This window comes from Cupressus sempervirens, chromosome 1 (assembly GCF_028749045.1).
Source record: "Cupressus sempervirens isolate cs-2001-9-10 chromosome 1, ASM2874904v1, whole genome shotgun sequence".
NCBI lineage: Eukaryota > Viridiplantae > Streptophyta > Pinopsida > Cupressales > Cupressaceae > Cupressus > Cupressus sempervirens.
In genome coordinates, this window is record NC_143118.1 from 731,621,793 (window position 1) to 731,641,505 (window position 19,713).

The window sequence follows — 19,713 nt, forward strand, 5'->3', positions numbered from 1 at the left end:
CATACGAGAGGCAGCCTATTATAGGTCACTTTATAAGGAGGCTATGCTTACTGATAAGAAACAACCAAATTTTGAGAGGGGAGCTAGCTTATGGATCTCAGGTGGCAGAGCTAGATCAGAGTAGTCTATAGGACAACAAAGACCTCCTCGAGGGGGGGATACAGGGGGGGGCAGGGCCCTCACAACCAGCGACTTGATTTTATAGAGTGATCAGTATTTTTGACAGATATGTGCAGATGCAATAATTTTTGATGATGCATTTGTACTACATGATTCTACATGATGTGCATATGGACTGTACAGACATTATTTTTTGAGATATATACATGACATGATTTGATGATTCTATGTGTATGGATGTATATGATGCATATGTATGGATTTATGATGTGGATATTAATGTTTGTGATGCAGGATGTGATGCTATGTGATGTTTCCTATGATGTATGCATATATATATGATGTCTAACATGTGTGTGATGTAGATTTATGAGATGTATGCATGGATGTACTATATATATGTGAGATGATGTATATGCCCCTATATGTGATGACTAAAGTGTATGCAATTAATGAACTAATGCAATCTAATAAAATGAACTAAGAAAGTTTAAGGAGCACTAAATGAGATGAATCATTAATATAATGGAAAATGAATGAATGCAATAATGGGAAGTTAATGCAACTTAATGAAAATGAACTAATAAATGAATATCTGTTAGAACTGTCACTCATAGAAACCTAGTATCCTAGCATAGGAGGGAGGAAATAAATAGGACCTTGTCTCAAGCATGACTCGAGTGAAACCCTAGACTACATGCATCCTAAATACATGATATCAAGAGATTCCATTGTGTTCATATGGAGAGCACACCTTAAGTTGATTTTGCAAAATGAGTTTATCCATTATATGCTATAGAAGCATAAATGACATGACTCTTTTGCATGGACTAGACCTACAAAACCATAGAGACTTTAGGAAAATAGGTGTAGTTAGCATAGTCATGATGGATCAAATGTCATATACGCAATGGAGAGGTCTGGGCACACCCAAAGTCCTTTAGGGATCTTTGGTGGGACATGTGCTAACCCGTTGCCCCCATTACGCAACACATTATCATAACCTGAAACTGACACACATGCAATAAAGCCTCAAAAATAGATCATACCACAAAAACATGTGTAGTTAATGACACCTATTCTGGTACGACCAAAATATGGAAGATCAAGGTGCACCATAAAAGGCTATCACTAACACACAAATAAAATCAACAAAAAAGAGACCTCATGACCAAGTAGTCATTCAGTCCACAGTTCCTACCAAGAACCGTAGGTCTAGAAGTGAATGTCACAATGTCACCTATAGGAAGGATTCATCCTATGAAAGTGCATCAAGTTGAAATGTCAAATGATTATAAAATTGTGCATTTTCGGCAAGGGTTGTGAAGCGAACAAGTTTCTTGAAGCATTAAGTCTCAAATGGTGACTTTTTGTAAGTCCAAGGGTGGTCACGGTTGTGAAAAAGCTCAGCACAATGGGATGAAAATCACTCGACAAAAATGCCTCGCGAACTAGAGGTCTTTAAAAAGATGGAAGTGAAATGGAGCCTCACAGAAAAGAGGTCTTTTATTAGATGCATGAAACGCAAAAGGCTAGATAAGACTTTTGGAGTGAAGCGAAATGAGCCTTATAGACAATGGATCAAACCATACTTTGTTTAGGAACATTTTATGATTTTTTTTGGATTTTTTGATTTTCTAATTTTTTTGGAGTTTTGTGGGACTATAAACACTGTACAGGAACTACAAAGGCTCAAGCATAGAACCGCTTGAGATGCTAGATATTTACAGGCTTAGGGAGCGGATCTCCCTCTAGAGTTGCAATCTGATATGCCCCAAAACCATATTTGGCTGTAATGATAAACAAGCCTAGCCAATTTGCCTCAAATTTTCCTTTCTTTTTATGGTTTTGGAGGTTCTTCATATTATGTTGCAAAACTAAGTCACCCACTTCAAATTCTCGTGGCTTGACTTTCTTATGATATTGAAGCTGAAGGCAATTTTGATACATGCAGAGGTGGTTTAGGGAATTCAATTGTCTCTCATCAAGGAGTGTTAGCTCTTGCAAGCAAGAAACTTGGTAGTCTTCTTTGGATATCAAATTCTTGAGAGAGATTCTGAGGGAAGGGAGCTCAATTTTGATGGGCAAGATAGCTTCAAAACCATAAACAAGGGAAAATGAGGTGGCTCCTATGGGGGTGCGGATGGAGGTACGGTAGGCCCAAAGGGTGGGAGCAATTTGGATGTGCCAATAACGGCTAGCTGCATCAATGATTTTATTTAGGATTTTCAAAATGGTTTTATTGGTAGCTTCAGCTTGGCCATTGCCTTGGGGGTAGTATCTAGTGGAAAAATGCTCGGTGATTTCGAATTTCCTACATAGTGTGGCAACCTCTTGATTTTTGAAAGGGGTTCCATTATCAGTCATGATATCTTGAGGTATACCAAAATGACAATTAATGTAGTTCAGGATGAACTTTGAAATCTATTTTTTGGTGATGTAGGTTAATGGAATAGCCTTGACCCACTTTGTGAAGTACTCAGTGGCAAAAATAATGTACTTGTGGCCTTTTGAGGAATTTGGGTATACTTGACCAACAAGATCGAATCCCTAGCGAAAAAAGGGCCATGGAGTGATGGTGGGTTGAAGGTCTTGGGTGGGATCATGTATCAAATCACCATGCTACTAACATGGAACACATCTTTTCATAAAGTGATATGCATCTGCTTCCATAGTGGGCCAATAGTAACCTATCCTAAGAAGCTTTTTCACTAATGTAAGGCCACTAGAGTGGGCACCACAAATCCCTTGGTGAACCTCTTCTAATTCCGTTCGAGCTTCATCTAAATTGAGACATCAAAGGAGGGTCCCATCAAAGCATTTTTGAAAAAGTGCATCACCTAGGATGGTATAGCGGGCGGTTCGACGAATGAAGGTTTTTCTTTGGTTTGGGGTGAGGGTTATGGGAATGGTTTTGTGACGTAAATAGGCAAAGATGTCAGTGTACTATGGAGACTCAAGACCAAAAATCTCACACACCAACTTGAAATTAGTTTGCTCATAAGCAGGAGTAAAAAGATTCTCAACGAGAAACTCACATTTAGGACTATATTCTGGCATGGAAATCATAGAGGCAATAGTGGCCATGGCATCTGCTGCTTTATTATTAGCCCTTGGAATTTGCTGAAAAAAAATCTCTATAAAATTCTGCTTAAGATCCTCAACTATTCTACGGTAGGGCAACAATTTCTCATCCTTGGTGTGGTATTCATTTGTGACTTGTTTAATGACCAATTGTGAGTCTCCAAAGACAAGAAGGTTTTTGATATTCCATTTGATAGCTTGACGTAGTCCTATGACTAAACCTTCATACTTAGCTATATTATTTGTGCAAGGGAATGAGATTTTATAAGACTTTGGAATGAGGTCCCCTTGTGGTGTCACAAACAAAATTCCTGCCCCTGATCCCTTTTGTGTAAAGGATCCATCAAAAAATAATTTCCATGGTGTAGTAGGGGCTAGGGTCATAATTGTGTCATTTGGAAAATTGGCTACAATGGGATGGTTCCCTTGAAGAGGAGCTTCAGCAAGCTGATCTACAATTACTTGTCCTTTAATGGCCTTACGATCCTTATAAACAATGTCAAATTCACTCAAAATTAAGACCCATTTTGCTGCTCGACTAGTGAGGGAGGCTTTTGATAACAAATACTTGAATGGATCTATCTTGGCAATGAGATATGTAGTATGATTAAGCATATAATGATGTAGTTTTTGCGTACAAGAGACTATAGCCAAACATGTTCTCTCAATAGTAGTGTAGTTTAACTCATAGCCGACTAGTGTTTGACTGAGCTAATATATGGCTTGCTCATTCCCCTTATCATCTAACTGTGCCAAAAGTGCTCCTAAGGCAACTGAAGTAGTTGAAATGTATAAAATCAATAGTTGCCCTGCAACTGGAGGTACTAAAACTGGAGGATTAGCCAAATATGTCTTAATTTGTTCAAATTATTTTTGGCATAGGCAATCCCATTGAAACTTGTTTCCCTTGGAAAGAAAATGTTGAAGTGGATGGACTTTATCTGCTAGTTGTGACACAAATCTCCTAATAGATTGTAACTTTCCTTGAAAATTGCAGAGTTATTTCAATGTGGTAGGTGGAGGCATATGCATGATGGCCTTCACTTTTGCTGGATCTACCTCAATACCTCTTCTTGACACAATGTAGCCTAACAGTTTGCCTGATTTGACCCCAAATACACATTTTTTAGGATTAAGGTACACTTTATATTTTTCCAACCTATCAAAAATAGTGGTAAGGACATCAATGTGGGATTCTCTTGTCTTAGATTTTCCTAGAATATCATCAACATAGTCCTCCATTATGACATGTAGAAGATCATGGAATATGGTAGTCATTGCGCGTTGATAAGTGGTGCCGGCATTTTTCAAGCCAAAAGGCATGACTTGATAACAAAAAGTTCCCCATGGGGTGGTGAATGCCATTTTATGTTCATCCTCTTCTGCAGTCCTGATTTGGTTATAATCGAAAAACCCATCCATCAAAGACAATATCTCATGTACGGCAGTCAAATCCACTATGGTGTCTATGTTAGGAAGTGGAAAATCATCTTTAGGACATGCGAGATTTAAATCTCTAAAATCTGAACAAACATGGATGCCCCCAGATGCTTTCCCTATAGGGACAATGTTGGAGACCCACTAAGGATAGTCAATAGGATGGATTAATTTTGCCTCTAACATTTTCTGTAACTCTGCTTTGACTAGGAGTGCTACCTTAGGGTGCATTCTGCGCAACTTTGTCTTTACTGGTTTAATCTTGGGATCAATTGTCAAATGATGCACAATAAAATTTGTATCTAAGCTAGGCATGTCTTTGTATGTCCATACAAAATTGATTTTTCCCTTTTTTAAGAATTTAGTCATGGCTTTTCGTTCCTGAAGACTTAAGGTAGCAACAATGTAGGTGATTTGTGGACTATCCTCTGTTCCCAAATTGACTGGAATTGTGTCCTCATTCAAAATAGGTGATTTTTCTGGTGGCAAGGATCTAAATGGAAAGTCAAGATCTCCCTCTTCTGGTGCCTCTAAGAGGTTTTCACCAGAAGATGTGTCCTTTATTTTATCTTTTTCTTCATCCAAAAGCGCCCCAGGGGAGTTTTCACTAGAGGATGCTTCTTTTGTTTTTCCATTTTAATTCTCTTTTTCACTTTTGCGACTAAGAGAGTTGACTTGGCTACCAAAGTAGGCTTCCTCATTGTATTGGATCTTATGTTCATATTCTTAGAGACTCTTAAGGCCAAAGAGTGCCATCACTACTTCATCAGACTTACAGATATCGAGAGCTGGTGGTGTATCTTGAAGGTCCCAGTCTATCATTTTGAGATTGGTGAGAGGTAGGTTAATGGATGAAAGGTCATCTATGGTAATGGCATGGACATAATTATCTAGGTCATCTTCAATGTATTGGAAAGGTACTTTGAAGTATTCCTCCTCTTCAGTCTCAGAATCAGGTTCAACCATGTAGTAGTTGTCAGCAAAGGATACCTTAGGTTTAATAGAGCCCAATCCATGTCCTTTAGGATAGCTATTAGCTTCTAAGGGTTGTCTAATTCCATCTTCTTTTGGTCCAAGGCCGATACCATGATATCCCATGTTTTCAATAATGGGAGGTGCCTTAACATATTTATCCTTAGAAAACTCCACAGGTTCATCTTTTCCATCATAATATAGCCAATCTAGGATATTATCTTCCATATGCTCATCACTAAGTGAACCCCAATGCTCAAATGTTGTCTTTCTAACTTGCATGGTTTCCTTATTAGTAGAAGGTGATAACTGAGAAGGTTTTCCAAAGGAACGAGGGGAGAGTGGTAGTTGTCCAACACACAAGACATTTTCAAATTTATACTCTCCCATTCCTAAATCAGCAAAAGTAACCTTCTTTCCTGTGGTGTTAATTTTAGTATCTTCAGCCTGCTCTTTTCCCTTGTGGGAGCTTGAATCTTCATTAGCTAATTCTAGTACTGTTGTGGAAGGTGGTTCTATTATGGTGAATGATTTAGGTACAACTTTGGCAAACTCACTTATTGGACAAAAATTCATTGGTGCACCTTCCAATCTTTTACAAAATTCGAAAGGAGTAGGATCCCCTAGGATTGTGATCTCTCTTCCTTGGTGGGGGAATTTCAAGCATTGATGATAGGTGGATGGGACTGCCTTTAGTGTATGTATCCATGGTCTACCAAGCAAGATGTTATATGGAAAATCCAAGTCTAAGACATGGCATTCAGTAGTTATGATGGCTGGTCCAACCTTTAGAGGCAACATGATGACTCCTTTTGATTCTCTTTCTCTTTCATCATATGCTTTTACTGTGATCCTTTTATTAACATCTATGAGATCCTCTGGTAGTCCCAAGAAATGAATATTTTCAATGTACAAAGGTTCAAACCGGATCCATTGTCTATAAGGACTCTTTTAATCTTATGTCATTGTATAAGGACTTCAATGTGGAGCAACAAATTATGGTGGGGATCAGGACCTTGGAAATCTTTATCTATGAAGACAAGGTGTTGTTGAGTGGAAAGGTTTCCAATCACAGCAGTGAATTGGAAAGCATTAATATTTTCAAGAACATGAGACTCTAAAAGAGCCTTCTCCAAGATCTCTTTATGGATGGGTGATGTGGTAAGAAGCTCAAGAATGGAGATTTGTGTAGGAGTGTTACCTAGCTGGGACAACACATCATAGCGAGAAGTGAGCCTTTGTGAGGTGGATGGTGCAGTAGGCACATGTGGCATTGGTGGATTAGTGTTATTGGGAGTGGCAGCTTGCAAAGTGAGTCTTCTTTGTCAAGTGGTGGCATCACAATCAGTTGCTTGCAAGACAAGGGTATTCACATGAGCATCTACTTCTTCAATGTGACCACATAAGGAGTCATACCCTGAGATGTGGTTAGTAGAATAATCATAAGGTAATGTATTTGATGTGGATGCTTGATCTGCATTATTGGTATTGTTATTATTATTGTTGTGATTGGGAAATGGTTTTTGAAATATCTTCAATTTAGCATTTTTAGAAGTTGGACCTCCCTCTACTTCAATTTCCCCATCATCAACAAGATTTTGGATAAAAAATTTGAGCTTGATACATTTGTTGGTGTCATGTCCTTTGATACGGTGGTATTTACAATATTCATTTTCCCTATACCACTTTGACTTTGGTTGATTTTCATCAAAAGGACGTGTGTCAGGAAATACCATCAAGTTGTGATCCACTAATTTTTGAAAGATAGCTTCCAAAGGTTCATGAAAGTTAGTGAACTTTATATTTCGATCATATTCATGATTGTAATTTTTGTTGCGTGGAAAGAATTGTGTTTGATTTCTAGATTGTTGATTGGTTTAATTGTCATGATTTGAGTTGTTGTTGTTTTGATTGCGGTAGTTGTTGTTGTTCCCTCCTTGAAGGTTTTTGACATCAGTAACACCATCATGTGTAACACCCTTATTCTTGGACTAGAATTTGGGTTTTTTATTGTTGTTTGACTCATTGTTGGAGGATGATGAATTATAATGTTTGATGGTACCTTTTTCCAAAAGTCTATTTTCAATATTCTTTCCCTTTTTGACTAAAGTGGAAAAGTCTTTAGGGCTAGCCATTTTCATGTGAAAGGACATTTCGGGTATCAAGTTCTTGATAAATATATCCACAAGATGGGAATCCTCAATTTTATATGGCATATGATTAGCAAGATGTCTCCACCTTTGTAGGAAGTTGGCAAAAGTTTCTCCATTTCGTTGTTTTGTGTTGCATGAGTCACTTAATGAGGCATGATGTTCAATGTTGTAAGAGTATTGTGCTATAAACTTGCTTGTCAAGTCACTGAAAGAAGTAAAGGAGCCCTTAGGTAAATTCATTAACCACTCAAGTGCGGGGCCTCCAAGACTTCATGCAAAGAGTCTCTTAAGATAGTCATCACTGTAGGCTACCTCTTGGCACAAAATGGAAAATTCCTTGAGATGGGTGACGGGGCATGTCTCTCCCGTATACTTGCCAAATTGAGGTATTTCAATAAAGGTTGGAAATGGCACCATATTAATGGATTTATCAAATGGAAAAGGACAAATTTTGTCAAAAGAGACATCCTTCACCCCTTTGTTGTTCAGGTTAAGGACCAAATTTTGCAATTCTTGGAATTGTTGAGCCAAATCTTGATTAGGTTGCACTTATGATTGTTGGGTGTTCAAAAATCCACCTCCTAAATTGTGGGGAGTCCCAAATGTAGTGCGAGGTGGTGGAGGCACTCCACTTTGGCCAATGTATTGATATGTAGTTGTTGGAATTGGAACATATGTTTTTACCATAGTGGTTGGCACTTGTAAATAAGAAGAGTGCATTGGTTGTGTCGAAATTGCCATTGGTTGAGTAGGCACTTGTCCAATGCCTAAGCATCGCACAATTGAAGTTGTCAAGGTAGATTGTGGTATACTAGCATGTGTGGTATAATTGGGCATGGCACTAATGATTTGTTGAATATGTTCTGCACTCAATTGAAATCTAGGTTGTGTTGAAGTACTAGATGTAGGCATAGCACTACTTATCACCATGTTTTCTTTCCCTTTGCTAGAAGTCGGAGCTGCATTTGAAGTGGGCAACACAGGTGCACCACCTTTTGTAATTTGTCTAAAGAAAGTGTTCTCATCAAATCTTGGGGGAATATCTTAGTTTTTTTTTCCCTAATGGATTTTTCCATCATTTCCATACTGTAGGGGTCTGCAAAGAATGTCTTGACATCACTAGGTACATTGTTAGGGTCAATAGGATCTTCATCTTGGTATATTTCTTTGTCATTATCCCCCAAAGTTGTGTTATGGAAGGGATCTTCTGGTTCTCATGTGGATGTTGAGTAAGGTATACCAAGGTTTGAACTAGAGGGAATTGTATTCCCTAATGAAGTTGTGAGTGGAGGAAAAGGATTCTCCATCTCTGATTGCCTCAATGATTCCCACAAACATGACATGGGATTAAATGTGAACCTTCTTGATCATGTGTGTACCATACAAGAGTGACCAAGCCAGTGGGTGGAAGATTATGGAAGAAAAAGAAAATGAGGATAAGAGCTATTAACCTTATGTGATTAAAGGGTCAACTACCCAAGTTTGAACAAAAGACCTTGGTTTAACAAACAAAGATTGATTAGAGGATAGTAGTATCTTTCTCCTACCAAAGATAGCCAAGTGATCTAGCAGGCAAGATAAGACACCAAATTGATTACTTACTATTTGGAGATAGACTTGTGATCTCAAATAAGTAAGTATGATTAGGACAAATGTTTGCTTATAGATGAAAGGTCTAGTGTTGTATTGTCAAAAGATGTTTTAAGGTTTAAGCTCTCTAGAAGAAAATTTGAAGGTGGAAGACTAGGAGTTTGGAAAGATGGAGGTAGATATGAAAAGATGAGAGCGTTGTGGTCACTAATGCAGCTATCTCAATCTTTGTTCACTGGAAATGAAAACCTTGGGTTCACTCCTGGGAAAACAGACCAGTTTCAAAGTTTTCCATTGTATTCAATTTTATCATAATGGTTTTGTGTAGCTTCTTCTTTTTGAATGTCTTTGATAGCATATCAAAATTGTTTGTTTCCATATGCTAGGTTCTTCCTTTCCTTGTAGATAGGTGGTTTAGACAATTTCACTTTCTTATGTTTGACTTGGTTGACTTTATCGATCATGGTAGGAATAAAATAAGACCCAAATTTAGAGTGACTAGACTCAACCAATTTCAAAATGCAAACTACTAAAAGTAACCATAAGTCAATAAGACCTCACTTAACCTATCTCACTCAATGAAAGGTTACCTCACAATTTCACTTGTTTTAGAACTTGTTTGATGTTTTGGCTTTAGTTTTTGAATGTTTGAACAAGCATGTTGAACACGCCAACAACCCTAATAAGGCTATCTCTAGGATGAACAAGGCTTATCTAGAGGGAGTCCTTGATATACACAAGGTACGTGAGGCCCAAATCTGTAGATAAAAAAAATTACTACCACACAGCCAGGGGGAGACGGTAACCTAAATCTTCTCTTTCACTTCCCAAAGGTATAAAGTTCTTTGGGGCTTAGCCAAGAGTGACAATATTCCACTTACAAGAGAGGTGTCTTTCGATTCACCTCCTAATTTTTATACTCTACCAAAACATTAGAGTTGAGTTCATCCTAAGGGGTGATGAAATCCCCAAGAAGACCTCCTAAAAATAAAAACAAAGCCACTTATTTCTTGTGCACCCAAGATCGCCCAAAAGTGCGAGGGGAGAGAATACGTAAGTGGTCTTGAGGTTTAAAAGACACTTGTTCTTTCCCAATGAAGCTTAAGTTTTATATCTACTTAAAGACACTCGTGATTAAAACATGTAAGGTTCTTTCCAACTTGAAATAGCACCAACATAAATGAAAACACGGGTTCGTCAACAAGAAAGTAAAGTGAGTGCGTGAAAGTAAAACGCTAAAAATAAAAATGTAAGAAATAAAGTCAATTTATCTTAGGGCATTCAAGAGTGTATGAATTTATTTTAAACACCAAACCCAAATGTGATCTAGCCTAGGCATACATTTCATTTTGAGCACCAATTCCAAATATTGTCTAGCCTAGGCATACATGTCCATTATCCTTTAAAGCATTCAAGATGGTGTGAATTCTTTTTAAGCAACAAATCCAAATGTGTCTTCTACCCTAAACATTCATGTCCCTTTTAAGTACCAAAGTCCAAATGTTGGCTAATCTAAACATTCATGTCCATTTTAAGCACCAAAGTCCAAATATTGGCTAATCTAAACATTCATGTCCATTCAAATGAAAGTGTTTAATTCATGCAAGTCCATTAGCCCTTAAGTTTTTAAGTGATAAAAATCACTACAAATCTCCTTTAGTGATTAAAATCACTATTGGTTTTGTTTTTATGTTTTTACTTCTCTGCATGAAAACTGTTAGTTAAAACTTGCAATTCAATCAATTAGCAAAAATTATTGTTAAAAATTGAACAATTCTGGTAAAATGCAGAGATACCAAAATATAGGCACAGACGCTCAAATGCACAGAAGACGAAACATGCAGACGCCAAACTACGTAGATGCTCAAACTCGAAGACGAAAAAAGACCCTTAAAAGTAGACTAAATAATTTTGGATGCAAACATCAATTTGAAAAGCGAAGTGCCAAAACTCAGAGATGCCAAACAAAGCCCACACACAATGCAGATGACAAACTAGCATTGCAGACGACAAAACAAACCTCAAAGATGGCAAAACAAGCCTCGAAGATGACAAAACTAATGTCACAGATGATAGAACCTAAACCTATTGTTTGGAACTACTGTGAAGATGCTAAACATCGCAGATGCTAGTTTGTGGAGATGTTGATCTACATAGATGACAAATGCAGATGATGTTGCGGCCTACGAAGATGAAAATGCGATGTTTTACGACTGAATCAAGGTTGTTTGCAAAATTTTGCAATGAAACCAGGGACATGGGTCCTACTGGGTGTGCCAAAATGTGTGCTAGAAAATGTGACCTACAAAAAGCATGGGTTAACAAATAAACACTAGTTTAAATCCTTCAAAATGCATCAAACATTCATCAAAATGCAAGGAATAAATACCAACTAATGCTTGCTTGGATTTTGCAACCCTAAGAAACCAATAAATCCAACCTTTCATCCACCTCTATAGCTCAACAAAGGCACCCATGAGAGGCCTTGTTGGTGTGTTAAGATGGGGGATGTTTGATGTGCTCTCCCAAACACAACAATAAATGAATCTCTTGAGTGAGTGAGTGCAAGTGTGTATGCAAGTAAGTTATGAATCTAGACTAAATGAGATGAAGAACACCTCAAAAAATGGCTATTAAGAGAGCCATTCTTGAAGGCATTCAAGAATGAAGATGATATGTAATAAAAGAACTAACTAGATATGCAAACTATGATAAAAATGCAAGTTGAAATGAAGCTACAAATGCATGTAAAAACTAGATTAACAATGCATGATGTAAACTAAATAAACTACCAAATTGTTAGTATGAACCTACAAAATCACTATGAGAACTCTACCAATGCAAGCTCAAACTACTATGAAAGCTCAAACTATGAATGCAAATTCAAATCTCAAACCAACATGATAACAATGCAATAAAAATGAGATGCAAATGCTTGATACAAGCCCTCTATTTATAGGCTTGAGGGAGGGCTTGGTGAGGTGGCATCCAAATAGGTGCCACATAAGGTGACATGCAAGCCATGCAAATGGTCAAGAATTCAAAGTTTGCTCACACATGTGTGAGCACACTCTTATGTTAATGAGGGGGATTAGGGAGATAATTAGGAATGATTAAGTGAGATTAGAGAAGAAATAGGCTTAAGAGGATAAAAATGATAGGTGTAGACTAGGCTCTAGGTTAGGCTTAAGACTAAATTAAATAAAATTTAATTTAATCATGGGTTTAGAGAAATTAATAGGATGTGGGAAATTTAAATAAATAAAATTTATTTAAAAGGGGGGAAAGATGGAAGATCGTGTATTAAATTAATTTAACACATTAGAGCTAGGAGTATTCAAATTAAATTTAAATACTTAGGAGAATGAACTCATTTAATTAATTAATATAATTAAATAAGTAGAAAAATGTGAACAATGTAATTAATTAATCAATAATTAATTACAATGTCATGGGAAATATTAATAAATTAATATAGTCTTTTAGAGATGATTTTAAACATCTACACCTACATCATGATTTCTAGGGTTTGAGACCTATTTTAGGGCCCCAAGGGAATCTTGAGGGTTTTGTGCCTTAGTTAGAATAGGATGAGTGCATCCCTTCTCAATTAGGGATGTAGTACAACCCTACTTGGGACCTACTTTTGGTCCCCTTATTGCATCCTATGTCCAAGGTTATCTAGGGTATAAATTTCTAAGTCTAATAGGTCCATGGGAGAAAACTATTTTGAGCCTTTTGTGTATGTGTAGGATTATCATGTGCCAAAAAGTGGCAATGTGAAAAAATTGGAGTTTGAAAATGTCTAAAAGAATTTCAAAATCCTTTCTAACTTTTTTCTACCAATCCTTACCAAGGCTAAAATGTTTGGGCTAAGCCTTTTCGGCTATCTGATTGGTTATTGGGTACCTAATATCATATTAGGTATCCAATATGAAATCAAATACCCAAAACCTATGACAGATAAAAAAAATCTTAGAGCAACTTTTGCATTGCGTTTTTGGGTTTGGTTGGTAGTGCTTCATTTTGGGTTTCAAATTTTGAAATGGGTATTGGATACATGTTTTTTTTTGTATTTTTTAATGATTTGAATTAATATTAATATAAATTAGTTATTTTAAATAGAATTTGTAAAAAATAGGGTTTTTTAATAGAAATTGTTAAAATTTAGGTTTTTTCAAATAGAAATTATTAAAATTAAGGTTTTTTTAATATAAATTATGTTTTGCAAATTAATAGGTATGGCTAACCCAAATGATGGTATTGGGCTAGGAAATAATGTTCCTAGTAACCTTTCACCAAATGATCTAGTACCCCCTCAAAACCATCTGCCAAACATCCTCTACCCCCCTTAAACCCTCCTCAAATTAATGATTTGATATTTAAAAATCTTGCCGAACTGAGGGTTTTATAAACTACATATATCAATATATTCACATTGTCTCCCATGTTATCCATGTTAAACAACATAGTGGATACTATTCAAACACTTACCAATCAACAAAATGTTGCTCTTCATCAGCGTGACCAAATACATGTCATGTTTGATGATGGGTTGGACTATGATGAGGTTGTGGCCCTAAATATAACTAAAGATGATATAGTTAACCTTTTTATGGACCCAAAAACTAGTAAACTAGTAGAATGCACAAATCCCAAATTATCAATTAGACAGTGCACAAATGAGGCTAAGTGTGCAAACTTTTGGGATCATTGGTGGATGGTTTTTTAGAAACCTCCAAAATACAATTTAGAGGTGCCATTCTATTTTGTACCAAATTTGTGTTTCACCTCAAGGTGCAATACTGGAGCATGAGGCCCAACATGGGTGTAGGAGGAAGAGGAGCTCTAGGATAGACCCTTTTCCTAGTGGTAGGAACCTGGTACTTTTGTCCCCCCTACTCATGTCTCCCCCCTCCTCCAGTGCAACATATTGATATCATTGCAGAGACTAGCTCTTAGACTATTAAATCCATTCATAGTTTGAGTATCCTATTGATAGCCCAGTCTAGGTCAGTATTTCCTAACCATGTTGATGATGAGGTGCAAGTTCATCACCGGCAAGCTCATCACATGTTTGTGTGCCCCATACTTGCATAATGTACAAGAATTTTATCTAGGTCCCATAAGTGATCTTTTTGAGTACCAATTTTTATTAGAGGAGGAGGATACACCAGATGTGTGTACATAGACTACACAACCTTATGTGAGAGAGGAGAGGCATATAGAGTCATGGGATCCTAGTGTGTCAGTACTTGTATTTTTTTTTTTGTTAAAACATATGTGATTTAAAACTAATCTTTATAATAGAGTAATTTTTACCAATACTAACTTATACATGTATGTGATCTTCACTCATGTTTAGTTGATGACTTAGGAGGAGCTAAGATAGGTTGATGATGTCACACTCTTAGATATTTCATTTGGCCTTGAGACATATTTAGTACATTATGTTGTGTTCTCATTACTTTTTTATTTGATATTGGAGCATATATGGTTTCTAATATTTCTTTTCTCTTGTAAGTATCACATGTAATCAACTAAAAATGGACATCTAGACTATGAGCCCCCTTTCTAGCTTTTTTGATAATTTATCTAATGGTTATTTTTGATCAAATCTTCAAAAATCTATTTATTCGATTATAACCTATGGTATGAACACTTTATCCCAAGTTCATATTTAATTAAAAGAACATGTCCCCCTTTTAATTAAATAAAATTTTCCACTCATCTCTTATCATAAGTGTGCACACATAAAAAAATTAAATCATTTTTTAGAAATAAAAGAAAAGGCATTTTTGTCTACACATGAATGCAATTTTTTCTATGTGAGAGGAATCTTCTACTTTTAAAATAAATTTAATTCTCCTCCACACATTTCAAACCCTCTCAAAAGTCAACCATTAATTGTGATTGATTGAGATGCTTGTGCATATGGATCACTCAAGATGTATTCTCCTCCCTTGATTACATTCATCTTGCCTCTTAATCTCTGCCATCTATTTTTATTTAAAAGGGAGGGCTCTCTCCTCATTCAAAAAATCTTAGTCTCTCATGCTATTGTTATGCTGTAGGTTTTCTTGGTGATTTTGGAGACTTGAAGCATTCTTGCATTTTTGCATTTTAGCTTAGCTCTCATTCTACTTACATTATGGCATACTTATTAGCTTAGTTTCATTTATGATTTAGCTTAGTTCTTTTTCTTAGCTTGAATCTCATTTAGAATAGCTTGCATTTGCATTACATTTTATTCTAGATTCTTGGATATTGGCACTCTTGCCTCTACTCTTTGAATCTCTCGTTCTATGGTGCACCTTGCAAGGGTTGCATAGTTTGGTTTATTTGAGAGACACCATCTCATAGCCTTTGCACATAATAGATAGAGAGCTATAAGCTGGCTCTTGAGACTCCCTCTTCCATGGGTTTTCTCAAGAATAATGGTTTATAGAAGTGTGACACTTTTATGCACACATTTTTGGCACCTACTATGGGGCTAGAACTAAGTTTCTAGCACCATTTTCTTACTTAAATTTTGAGTAAATTATCATTTATTATTTTTTACAACAACTTCTTGGATCTAGTCAAGTGGTTTTATAGGTTTCTTACTTTGGTTTTAAGGCTAACCTTTGTGCAGATTTGTTTGAAGGCCAAAACCCTAGTTTTGAAATATTTGAGTATATCTCCCAAAATACTTTGAGGTAAGATCAATTTTGTTTTTTGAAGGTTGGGGATGCATTCCACATGTCTCAGTCCAAGTTTTAGATCATTTTGAATTTATTTGCGTTAGTTATGATTTTTTCTTTGTTTTTCATAAAAACTCATTTCTAGTCACAAATCAACATATTTTTTGGAAAAATTTACATTTTCAGAAATCTCTTTAAATTATAGAGGGGACCCATTCTTTTTAGTTTGAATTTAGAAGTCATATTAGGGTCCAAATATTTGATTTGAAAAATATGGTCTGTTTTGACAAAATGGATCCCTAGGGCACAAATGAAGAATTTTTTTTGAATTTCTTGCATTTTTGGAAAGATCTCTTGTTTTTAGTAGGGGTCTATTATTTTAATTTCTATTTTTGGATCCGAAATCATAGCAAAAAAGTCTAATCTTGTTGACTAAGTAAAAAACAAAGACTAAAAATGAGAGCATTTGTGATTAGTTTTCACTTTCTTTGCATACACTTGGTTGGAAGATAACTTGGATTTTTTGAGGAAACTAACCACTTTGTGTTGCAGGTATTACTTGGTTATTATGCTCTAACCTTGGTTTTTCTATAGAGATATTCTCATTTCATTGCTAAAAAGAATGCATGTCAAAGCTTTGAATGCACAAGGGCTACTAACAATTATTTGCAGGGCTACCCAATGCATAAAAACCCAACTTGATTTATTTTTTCTCATGTGAAAAATCTACTAGTTGTTCTTTTTTTAGGCACATTAAACTTGTGATTGAGATTCCTTGGTGATAGGAGAGTGTGCTCTTTACCCTTGCAGTGAATCAAAAATCTTGACCCACCTTTGGATTTCAAAAGCAAGAGGGTAATTCAATATCTTTTGCATGTTTAGGAGAAGCAATCAAGGTAGGAGAGTATGATCTTCACCTTTGAGGTAAATCAAAAATCTTGACCCTTGAGAGTGGATCCATTTTGTGGTAGTTAGGATCCTTTAGAGGGCCTACTCTCGGACAACCTAAGAGCAACAACCCAAATGAGGACAAGAAAATTACCCAGCTATTCCAACCCACTATAATCTCAAGGCTATCAAGGACACAAAACCTTGGTAGACATAGCACTTGTCTTACCTAGTATGATTGCTCAAGTGCGATGAGTAACTTCTTGGTGCAAGGATCAATCCTAGTGGACTACCTGAATCACCCCGATATTTTACACTCACCATCTATGTTTCCTTAGTTATGATTATGGCATTTCCATGACAAAGCCAATATCTCTGGTGTGAAACCACTTGGTGTGAGGTGAAGGAGCATCAAGTGTGGGCTAATTTGTTGACTAATGAACCATGATTTCTAGGATATTACTTGATGTGTTCTCAAATGTGCTAGACCTATGGAAATCTTTGGAACATACATAGGATGATAGTTTCTAGGGCTTTCTTTTAAGACCTCACATATTCTTTTATCATGCAAGGTTTCTTCATCCCTTGCTTGATTGTTTGAAGACTACTCCATGTGTCACTATCTTGCTTAGAAATAAATTGTTTTTGAACATCAAACTTGCTATGCGATCAACTATTGTCAAACTTTGTCAACCAAGTGAAAACATCAAGTGCAAACATTTTTTTTATGTTGCTTACTAAGTGGGGTTTCATCATTTGTCTTTGATTTGTTATGTCTCTAGTGCTTAAACATGCTTAAAGTGGCTCTTTGGTCTTTATATCTTCATGGTCTATGTCCTCTTGCTTGTTATCTTTTTGCTAAAATGGTTACCTTGATTTCTTGACTACACTCTTAGGTTGGGAAAGTTGTTCACTTGTCACCCTTCTTGCTCTATCTACTTGGCTATTTGGCTTCTTGCCTAGATGTTAACTCGAGTCACTAGTGTCCTTCATGCTTGATTATCTATCTACCACTATGGCATTCAAACCTTGTGCTACAAAACCTCAACCAAATCTAGATGACCATTGTATTCTCTAGGTCATCAAAGAGTTTCAAGATCTATACACTCAATACAAAGAACTAGAAGAGACAAATGATCTTTCTTACCTTCATTTCTCTAAGTGTATGATAGAAATTAATTCTAAACTTGAGAAAATATTAGAGGAGAAGATTTCATTCTTAAATGAATCTCCCTTAAGACCTTTACATACACATGGTTCATCTTCTTCAAGGTCTACATATTCTACTCCAAGACATCAAATGTCCTCATCTTCTAGATCTAAATACCTCCTTAGAGAGAAAGAAAATGGTACCTCTTTTGAGCCTATTCCAAGCTATCATGATGGACCTATCTTTAACCAAGACAATGATGAAGACATGGATGCATACCATTCACTTGAGAAACAAAAAAAGGAATCTAGACATACTTTTGATAGAACTTTTGCTCCCTTGGAAGATTCTTATGATGACACTATGCAAACACTTCTTGGCACCAAGCTCATCATGTTACCTAATTCTAGCTCATATAGAAACCCATTATTAGATATATATTGTGCTTATCATCAACATAATGAGCATAGTACTTCAAATTGCATTGAGCTGAAACATAAAATCCAAGATCTTATTGATAATGGGATTTTTGATACCTCTAATAACTCATGTGGTGAGGATACTTTTCTTTAGAACTATCATATTAATGAACCTATGTCTAGTGATGGTTTCCTTGATACCTCCACTTCTTCAAACAATCATTCACCTACCAACACTTCAAATCTTTCCAACATGCCTTTATCAAATAAAGAACCTAATACTTTTCATGTACACTACCTATCCTTAAGGGCTACCTCTAAAAGAAACTCAAGCTAACCTTCACTTGGCTGCAAACCTTTTCCATGTTACCAAGCCTAAAGATCCAAGAACTACTCCATTCACTCTTCATTCTCTACTATCCTTAGAAGTGGCTCCATGTCAAGAGGACTCTCAAAAAGAAAAAGCTATAAATGTCAAGAAAGATCAAAATCAAGCACACTTTCATCTCCTTCAAAATTTCACTCCTTCGTATCCTATGTCTTTTCCATCCCCTAACTATGATGAAGTTACCATTTCCATTATCTCCCTTGACCTTACTGAAATTTATGAGAAAATTTCTCATCCTACGCTATCCAAAGCTACTTGTCAAGATTGTTCTACTTCTCCATATCCACTTCAAAATTGTGCTCAAGCTTCAAGTGCTCTTGTTAAAAATGTTATTCCTATCAAAGCTACTCATGAGTCTATTGATGGCTTTGACCATGTTTCTCATTCTAAAGATGTTGATATCCCTTTCCACTATCCATTTTCATATCGTGATTCTATCCTTGGTCCTCATCCATCAAAGCTAAAGCCTTCAAACCTTCCATCTATATTGGGACCTTATGTTCCTTCATGTCCTACATTTTCCACTCCTAGCTCTCCCATCATACCTCAAGATCAACAAAGACACTCATCCTTGATGAATTTCCACCCGTCTATCCATCTAAACCAATCATATCATTCTTATTCATACACAAATCCCAAGTTTTTGGAAGCAAGAATAAACATAAGAATCCATTGAAAAATGAAGATCACTATGTCCCATCTAATCGACATGTGAATGAAAAGAAGAAATTCAAGAGACCACAAAAGTCCACTATTAAAAAAGTTAAATCAAAGAAAATATGGCTTCCTAAAGCCATTATTGAAGAAATATGTTTTGAAGTATCCAAAG